The sequence below is a fragment of the Triticum urartu genome, chromosome 7A (assembly GCF_056163025.1).
Source record: "Triticum urartu cultivar PI428250 chromosome 7A, HENAU_Tu73, whole genome shotgun sequence".
Lineage (NCBI taxonomy): Eukaryota > Viridiplantae > Streptophyta > Magnoliopsida > Poales > Poaceae > Triticum > Triticum urartu.
Window position 1 is genome coordinate 277,576,893 of NC_141879.1, and position 9,740 is coordinate 277,586,632.

Consider the following 9,740-nt stretch of genomic DNA (forward strand, 5'->3'; position numbering starts at 1 on the left):
GCAGTTGAAGCACGGCGGGCCGTCGGGAGGGGCGTCGGTGCCCGGAGGAGGAATCGCGGCGGCGGTGGATGCGGCAGCCTGAGGGCGCGGAGGACCCTTCTTCTTCTTCTTCTTGGGCCCCTGGCGCCCCCGGTTGCCATTACCGCCGTTAGACGGCGGAAACGCAGCCTGGGAGCGGGAGGGCTGTTAGCGACGGGTTGCCTGGGAGTTGTTGGAGTTGGCGACGGGCAGTGTGCGGGGCGGGGAGGGGGACCGGTCCCGGCGATGGGTCGGCGACGGGGACCGCCGTCGAGAGGACGGCCTCGTCTCCCCGGCCGGCGACCGACCGCGGTCCCGCGACTCCGCCCTAGGAGAGGAGCGGCGAGCCGGGGAACGAGAGCGGCGGTCGTCGCGGGCCGGCGAGCGGCACGAGGAGCGGGGGGAAGGGCGGCGGGAATCGTGCGTCGGGGAGCGCCGAGCCGGCCGGGAGGAAAGCTGTTGCCGCAGGTCAGCCTCGCGCCGGTGACCATCGGGGGAGGGGCGGGGCGGGTCACGGCGCTCATCCGCCCGGCGCTTGGGGCGCCCCGCGTCGTCCCCCCACTCCCTAGTCATGAGCGGCGGGGGGAGAGTTGGGCAAGGGGAGGACGGTGGCGCCGGCGAGCAGGGGTCGGGGCGGGACGGCAGGGACCAGGGCGAGGCAGGAGGCTGGCGGCGCAGGTGGGGGAAGAAGTGGGGGGCGAGGGAACCCTACAGGCGGCCAGATCGATCGCCTGCTTGGGCCCGGGGCCGCCAGGGGACGAGACTGGGCCTGGCGGGGCAGAACCGACCTGCCTAGCCGGCCCACCCCAGCCGCCGAGGCCTGCCTCCCATGGGCCGCAGCCGTACCCGCCGCCCTGCGGGGGGAACCTGCAGCCAGGCCCGTAGGCCGGCCCAGGAGCAACGCAGCCCGGTACGAGCGCCCCGGGGTGACCAAGCGGGAAGCTAGGGTTTCCCCGAGCATCGCCGCGGTGGCCGCCGGCGGGGGCATACGGGGGCGGCGAGGGGAAGGCAGGGCGGGGATGCGGCCTGGAGGTTGGGGTCCGGAGGAACCACGGGATGGGAAGAAGGGCCAGAAGGGTGCCCGACGGGAGAGGACCGGAGCTAGCTCGGGCGGGATCGACGGAGTCGGGCAGGCTGAAGCAGAGGCGGGCACAGCCGGGGTCGCGGGTTTCCAGGAGGCGAGAGCAGGGCCCCGGTCAGCGCGGACGGCAACACCCCAGCTGCCAGCGCGGCGCCGCCGAGAGGGCATCCCCGACCCAAAAGTCGCACCTTGCATCCCCCGTGCCGGGGAGGCGGCAGGAGGGAGACGCCGGCGCCGTCCCGACCCACGGGCGGCCGAACTCCCACCCCTGGGAGTAGGGCCACCGGCGTGGTCGGGTGGCAGCCGCGGCGGGGCCTTGGGGGGAACCCGGTCCCGGCACTCGACGGGGCGGCCAGCAGCGACATCGTCGGCCTCGGCGATGTCGGCCCACACCATCCGCGGAGAGCCAGAGGGAGGGGTCGGCGATGGGACGAGGGCGGCGGACGCCAACGGGGAGGCGGGGCTCGAGGGCGGGGACGGGAGGGGGGCGGCGGCAGGGCAGCCGCAGCGCCCGTGTCGCCAGGGGCGTCGCCAGTCGCCAGAGCCATCGGCCTTCTCATTTCCCTGTCTGCTAGTCTTGCAGGAATCGGCCAGTTTCTTGTGGAATTCTTGTAAAATTCACGCAAAATTTCTGCGCTCTAAAGCAGGGCCAGGGAGAGAAGCCAGTTCGGTATGCATATATGCCTTGCTTGCCCCGGAATTCAAGTTGCCCCATGTGGTCATGACAAGTGACCTGGAACGAACGTGAGGGTGCATTGCCATGTGGTGTGATAAAAAGGCTATTTCCAGCATTCAGCCGCACAAGAAGAAAGCTTTGTACCGCCGCAGATTCCCACAAAAGGTGAGCGCCCTTTGCAGGATGTGAGAGGGGGAGTAAATTTCACCATGAAATCTGCCGCTTTTCGTAGGATACCGCGTGCTTCAAGATACTTGCTGAACGAAAAATTTCGCGCTTTACGTGATGGGATGTGTTTAGAACCGGGAGAGAGAGGGAGATTGAAGGCCGGAGTTCAGAAGCGTAAGGTTCGGAGCAACCGCGGTCGATGTGAACGGAATGTCTCGGTTGCCTGATTTTTCCATAACAGTGGAGGAAACATAAAAAAAATATTGGGAAATATGGAACATAGTGCCGGGGGGGGGGGGGGGGGGGGAGGTGGTGTTTCCAAAACTTTCTCCGTTTTGTGGGTGGTACTAAACTTTCGACTACCTTCTTTGTCATCACACATACATGGGCCCTTTGAAATTTTTCTGAAATTGTTATATGGGCCTAGAGCCCATCATATATTTTATCAAAATGCAAATTAAAAACTAGAAGAAAAGATAAATGACATTCAAAAGGAGATCTCATAAGGCTAAAAAAAGGAGATCTCATGCCCACCAAAGGTGATATACATGAACTAAAAGGTTCTAACCATGCAAAGTACTGTTTAATTATGACAACACGTTTGGTCTTTTTTCTTGTTTCCCTCCTTTGATGATGATAGATCAGTCTCATCATCTGGGCCATCCGGTGTGATCACTTTGAGCAGCAGATCGATGGATTATGTCCAAATGATTTTCCTGCTCCGACGCCGGCCGGAAAAGGTATGGTCGGTTGATGCCAATCATGTGGGTCGCAGGTTTTCCACGAATCATGATGTGATAATCACTTGGATCATGTAGCTTATTCAGGGTAAACTTGTTTGGTTTGCCTTTTAGGCTAAATGCATGGCTCTGTACGGAAAATGGGCCACGTGATCTGAGGGTGCACGATACATTAAAATTCCACTGTAATTGAGAGGGCGGGTTCTGGAATAGATAATTTTGGTAGCATTTTTATTTTTTGATCTGATAATTTTTGTAATTCAAAGTGATAGAATAGTCTCACACAAAAAGAAAAGGTGATAGAAATTTTTATTTATTTTTTTGCGGGGAAAAAAGGTGATAGAATGGTGCTGAAAAGGCAATAGTCTAATGTTTGGGTAGGCCACGCCAAGACAACTGGTATATGGCTAGACTGAAAATAATGCGCACATCTAACTGTACATCATTAGCTCACGTAAAAATAATTATCATTAGGTACCCTATTTGATTCTTCGATATCTTATGAAATCATGAAGCAGCTGAAGAGTATATGCACACATCTATATCTCTGTATATGAAGCACCGACAGTTGTGTAGAGTACTTCACTCCTTGATTTCCGGCAACGGCAAACCAGATCAGCCAAAGAGGCCGGATAGAGGGATAAGCTACTAATGATTGGCCCCTTTTTGCTCATTCTTTTGGAGAAAGCAGTGACACAAACACACACAGAGAGAGAGAACCAAACCCAATACGCTCGTGTGTGGACGCAGCGTGTGGGTATGGAGCACTAGGCCACTAGCAGTCTCTTGTGCTGCGTCATTTTCAAGTGCTGCTGTGCTTCTCTACAGGCCAGGTGGTGCTACTGCTGAGGTGGATCTTGTGTAAGCGTGCCATCATCTTTCTTTTACCAGTTTCCTAGTTCTTCTCAGTATTGAGGAAATTTCGAATCGCTATTGGGTATGAAAACTTGGAAATTTGATAGTACTACTTCCGTCTCAGTGTATAAGTCATTCGTGTAGTTCTAGAATTTCTTTGAATAGAATTTCTTGGAAAACTTGGAAATTTGATAGTACTACTTTCTTTGAATAGAATTTCTTGGATAACTTGGAAATTTGATAGTACTGCTGAGGTGGAAGTTAGAATTTCTTTGAAATTATAGGAAAGCAATAATAGTTTTTTTTTGGAGAATCAATCCTTGATTTCGTAAAAAAAAACAGATGAGAAGAGGCCCTTATTGTTTCCTTCAAAGGATTTTTTTTCAAAACGGAGCTTCAAAGGATTTAGTTTCATTAACTAGAGATAACCTCTGTGAGAAGAACAGTTTAGGACCTGCTTGAGTTCAGTTGGTGAGTTTTGAAGCGTGGTGTATTTATATACAAGTGGTCCCACTCAAAGAATAAAGGCAGTTTTTGGAATATCATATTTTATTTCGCAACTCAAGTGTTGTGAGAGCTTTCTTGCATTCTGTTTTATAATATAGCTACCACTTTATAAGTTGGATGAAATAAAACTTGCATGACTGCCAGACATAGCGACGCGTGCTCTTTTCAACAGAAGATAAATGGTTGACATTGAACAAAGATTTGGTTGTAGTTTCCACGACAAGTTTGTCGAGAAAAGTCATTAAACCATTGAAGAAAAAGCAGAGGAACTTCCAATCCAAAGAAACCGCAAGGAAGAAGTTACCTTTGGAAAAACAACATGATCTTGACCTCACCAATAGTGTCAACTCTATCATAAAAATGCTTTGCACACTAAGATTTTGTCAACAAATTCTCATGAAAACCTATAATGGACACTAGTTGATGGATCTTTCTAAATTTATTACCATCCAACCAAAAACTTGTGCATGCTCCCATTTGCATGTTGATATCATTAAGTCTCCACATAGATTGTCCTTCCTACATGTAACATTAAGGCTTCCACCCTTGCAACAAATCCCAACATGTGCCCGGTTTCCAAGTTTGAGTTGGCACAAAACTTAACAAGTTAAGTGTAGACCTATGCAATTAATATATTTTACTTAGCTTGGCATTTTACTTAATTTATACGATTATGCTTATACGTGGCATAATAGCGTATAGGCATTATGTCCTTATATCTATAGGTTATCCAGTTGCATCTATAGTTAATACTGCACCCCAAAATCGCTATCCAACATGCATCTCAAAGTATTAAGTAAAACAGAGCATTGCATCAAGCAAGGTGACATAATATCAAAATTATATTGTCTTTACCTCCAGCTCATCACCGAGACAACAACGCAACTATATTTTTATCCTTAGTGTCAATAACACAATACACTTTCTATTTCTGTCACTGACATAGATTACTAGCAAGGTTAAAACCAACTAAAATACACAACTCTCTCTTGGAGAGCATTCATCTAAACATGATAGTGCAAGACTAATAGGTCGGAGATCATATATGTCTATAAATTATGCAACAAAGAAATCATATGAATCCAAAATAAACCATATATAGATCTGACCAGAAAGTGATAGTTTATTACACCACAATAGATAGACCGATAACTAATTACATTGGATGAATCATGTAGGGCAGATCATATGATCAATGTATGGACAAACAAGGGAGACAACATGACATCTAGATACTGATATAGTCCAAGGAGGACTACTCACTTATGGTCATGGTGGCAACAATGTTGATGAAGAAGGCTCTAGGGATAAATTCTCCCTAGGACAAAGTGCCGGAATTTGCCTCCATATTGGATCGTCAAAGAAACATAGGGTGGTGGTGGCAGAAAAAATTTCGATAAATAAAATTGAGGTTTTTGGAACAATGACGGCATTGGGTGCGACCTCAGGCTCCACAACAGGGGCATGACCAAGCTCCGATGCAACGGCGGTAGCAGGTGTAACCTCCAGCATGACTTCAACTAGAACTTCCATTGTTAATGCAGTGGAGTGAGGGGAAGAGGGGAGCTAGTGATGCAACGCCAGTGCGAGGGGGGAGAGCAAGTGAGTCAATGTCAGTGAGGGGAGGTGGAAGTGCCATTGCGCCATATATATAGTCGGTTAATGTCGACCGGTGTCGTGGGAAATACGCGTTGGTAGCCAAACGGGCGCTAGCATGGGAATAGTCGCCGGCTCAATAAATGGAAAAACCAAAGCAATTAACAGCACATCATTCATAAATCAATTGAGAAATTGAAAATCAAAAAAGAGAAAAGAAACACATTTTTTTACTTGTAGCATTTCCTCGAGCACGTTGGTGGCGTTTAGGGTTACGTCTGAATCCAGCTCCTCTTCGCCGCCAGAGGTGAAGGGGTGGCCGCACGGCTATGTGCGTCCATGTTGTTGGCATCAGGGTCGCGGGAGGCCGAGGGGAAGGTGTAGTGGTGATTGTAACCTTCTTTTTCCCCATGTTTTCGTGATGTCCGCCGCCTTGGTTGACGGCAACACTCCCGTTTGTTGGTCGTCGAGCCCAACTGTGGCTATGTGGTCGCGGCGTCGCGAGTGGCGAGCAGTGTCATCCTCATCGAGGAGGAGTTTCCCTTGGCTGCTGGCAGTGGGTCTTCGGCGCCAATGAGGGTGGTCGTGAGGGCGGCAGGGTTGGGGTTATCCATTCACGTGGTCATTGTGCTGGGAACGACTAGCGGCGACGATGTCGAGGGTAGGGCAGGAAGGAGGCGGTCGAGTGGGAAGGCAGCGACAGCTCCCTATTTTCGTTGATAATTGGCACTCGGTAGCAAAAATGGGCTAGGGGGTTTGGGGAAGCTAAATTTAGGCAATTATACTTTTTAGGAGATTGGTGTTAATTCCCCAAACCAAAACAATTATCCCCATATTTAACTTTTAGGGATGGGCTAGATATGCCCTTAGCTTCTTTGAAAGAGCAATTAACATGTACTAATTAAGTTACTCTGGACCACAACAAAACTTGTCATAAGTTTCAACTAAAACTTATTTGAAACTCTTTCCTTCTCCTTAATACATCTTACTTTTTGTTCTTCCTTGTGGGTTTGTTGAGCTGTGCCCTCAGCAAAACCTCAGCGCTTGTTGTCACTCTTTTATGTTACCCTGCGTGTGTGTTGCGTGAACCTTTGTATCCTGTGTGGCTCTGACAATTGGCTGTATCTATAAAGCGGAGCGAAAGCCTTTTTCGGTAATACATCTTACTTGCAGTTCTCGTTCATGGTTCCAAAAGAACTTATAAAATAAAAAAACAATTTTATTATGCATAATAATTGAGAATGCCTTGCCGTAGCCAAGCAAATGTGGGCCCATAGGCCTCGACTGTGGGTCCCAACCATCCTAAGGTATTTTGCTGCAAAAGGAAGTGCTCAAAGGTAAGGAGAGAAAAAGATGAGGATAAAGCTAGGCGTTGCAGCTGCTCCTAAGCAAAGGGCTCATGCAAAGGAAGAACAAAGCTAGGGAACAAGGCATCACTGGCACGTTTGCAGCCAAAGGAAAAAAGGCCACCAAATCGATGAATACGATGCCCTTCAAATTCCAATCCAATCCCTAGATCGAGCATCGCCGCTAATTATCTAATCAACACTAGCCTGATTACTTGCACGGTTCCGGTGGAAGTATAGGAGATGCTGCACGCTGCGTGCGTCCATGAATTAAGAAAACTAGGTCTAGTGGAGGGCAGTTGTACGTGTTTGGTTCTTGATTGATTAATCAAAGGAGCGCTACGACAGCAAGAACCTGCACTAGCTAGTTTTTTTTAGCATCAATACAGACATAAGCGCTTATATACACGCGCATATACTCACCCCTATGAACGCACACACACACACCCTACTCTTATGAGCACCTTCGAGAGACTGAGCCGGCATATCATCTTGAGATTTTACGAAGTCACCGTAGGCGTCTCGTAATCGACGGAAACATCTCCTCTCACTGAAAACATATCGCCGGAATTCTTGAAATAAATTCAGGATAAATGCGAGCATCAGAATTTAAACCCTGCTAGGTTGAGGATACCACTATCCATCTAACCATCTCAATTAGAGGTTGGTTCGCCCTGCACTAGCTAGTTGCTAGCGCCAAATCTGCCGGACAGATTGGCGAATGTACAGCATGTCTGTGACTCACAGATTAATTAGGTCGTGTCTCACGAGCATGTAGCATCAGATTCCGCTTTGGCACGGTGCTTTTGCTACTGTAGGTTACTCACTCCGTTAAGAAGTGCTCCAATGCTAAGGCACAAAATTTTCTTCTAATTGCTTCTTCATGATACAGTGAACTCTTTCGTCTGGCCTCATATAACTGTGAGCTTTGGACCTTGCCATCGAAAGAAACATCTTTACATCTCTTCTCCGACTGTCCTTTTGCTTTGGCATGGTGGACACTATATCCTTCTCAAGAAATAGGGGATGTCCTTCTCATGAAAACTGTAAAATTCCGGTGATTATATGGGTTTGGCCCCTTTTTTAGGCCAGACCAGAGCCCGTATGGTCGCTCGGCCCGTAAAACTTTTTATGATGGCCCGCAACCCCTCCCCCCCCCCCTCCGCCGGCAAGCGTTGCGTCACATCCGACGCGGCGCGCAAGCGCGCGGCCAAGCAGTACACGAAGTACATGCTGCCGGCGCCGAAGTCCCTCCTCCGCCACGAGACGGAGGAGTATGACCTCCGCCATGCGCGGCGCTCCTACACGGGGAGCTCTTCCAGCTCGGGGCTGCTTCCGGTGAAGAGGGAGAGGGAGACCGGCGACCTCCCCGCTGTCAAGATCGAGCTGGGGGAGGAGTGGCCGCGGCGTCATCGGGTCGGAAGACTACCTTGTTGGGCCCCATGCGGACGCTTTCGAGGCGGCGCTCGTAGAGCGCACTGTGCGCAAGCAGCAGGAGGAGGATGCGAGTCGCCAACGGGATGACGAGCTCAGCGACCTCCTCTTCGAGCAGGCGCTCACCGCCGACCGTGAGTTCCACTAGAAGCAGGCCGCATGGTGCCACGAGCAGGAGGAGCAGGACAAGAAATACGTTGACCTTGTCACTTCCTACGATGACGAAGACGAGTGAGCGCCGCCGCTGCACCCGGAGAGCTCTGGTGAGCTCTGATTTTGCCTAGTTAGGATACGATTGTAGTATAAATGTAGCGATGGTCGACCTATGTAGCCATGATCTAACTATGATGAAGGGACTATGTGTTCTTCAATTTCGCCCGCGAATGCTTTCTTTTGAAATTTACGGTTCCAAATACGGTGCCTGTTTGGCCGCAGTAAAATGGCCGCTCAAACCTCTGCTTTCTCGGCCCTTGTACCGTGTTTACAGTTTGCAGGTATAAAGGGTCTCTTATTGGACAATGTTCTCTTCACTATGCAAACTCTGCCAAGCTCTTTTGCCCTCTGCGTTATCATCATGGGATGTTGGAATACTTGAAGTCAGAGGAACTGTAAAATTTTCAAGCAAGGAGCTCCTACTGTCACAGCTTGGAGACACCGCTCAAAGAGGATCTGCTGCTTATCACTCACAGAATTAACAGAAAGTTCTTAGGAGAATTCAGAAGTTGGATTGAGCTACATCTCAGTTAATTGTTTTTCTAGATTTTTTTTTAAAAAAGAGGAGGAACCCGGCTTCTGCATCTGGGCAATGCATGCAGCCACTTTATTAATTATTCACACAAGATCTTACAAAGTCATACAACAATAAGACTAAAGCCACCGTTTAGGCAACATCTATCGCTACTCTTATCCAATTCATGAAGTGATGTTGACGGTGACCGCGATCGTAAGCCACCAAGTGCAGCGGGAGAGAGCTTGCAGCGCAGAGGAGATCCATCGGCAACTCACTGCCCACACGGTCAAGACGCCGTCCATCCACCCCTCGCGAACGTCGCCGGCCGAGGGCGCCGTCGCCATGCCTAACGGGGTCACCGTCCTAGGTCCAGGCTTCTCCACGATGGCGGGAGTGGCGAGATCCGCCACGAGCGACGAGATCCGGCACCGCGCGGCCGACGCCATCGCACAAGCCCGCCGTTGACCGATCCCGCCACTGCCGGGAGCTCGGATGCTGCCGGGAATCCCACACCCATGGATCTGGGCACCCGTGCACCGCCGCGAGTCCGCCGCCTCCGGGATCCGCCACACCGTCGGGAGGGCCGCAC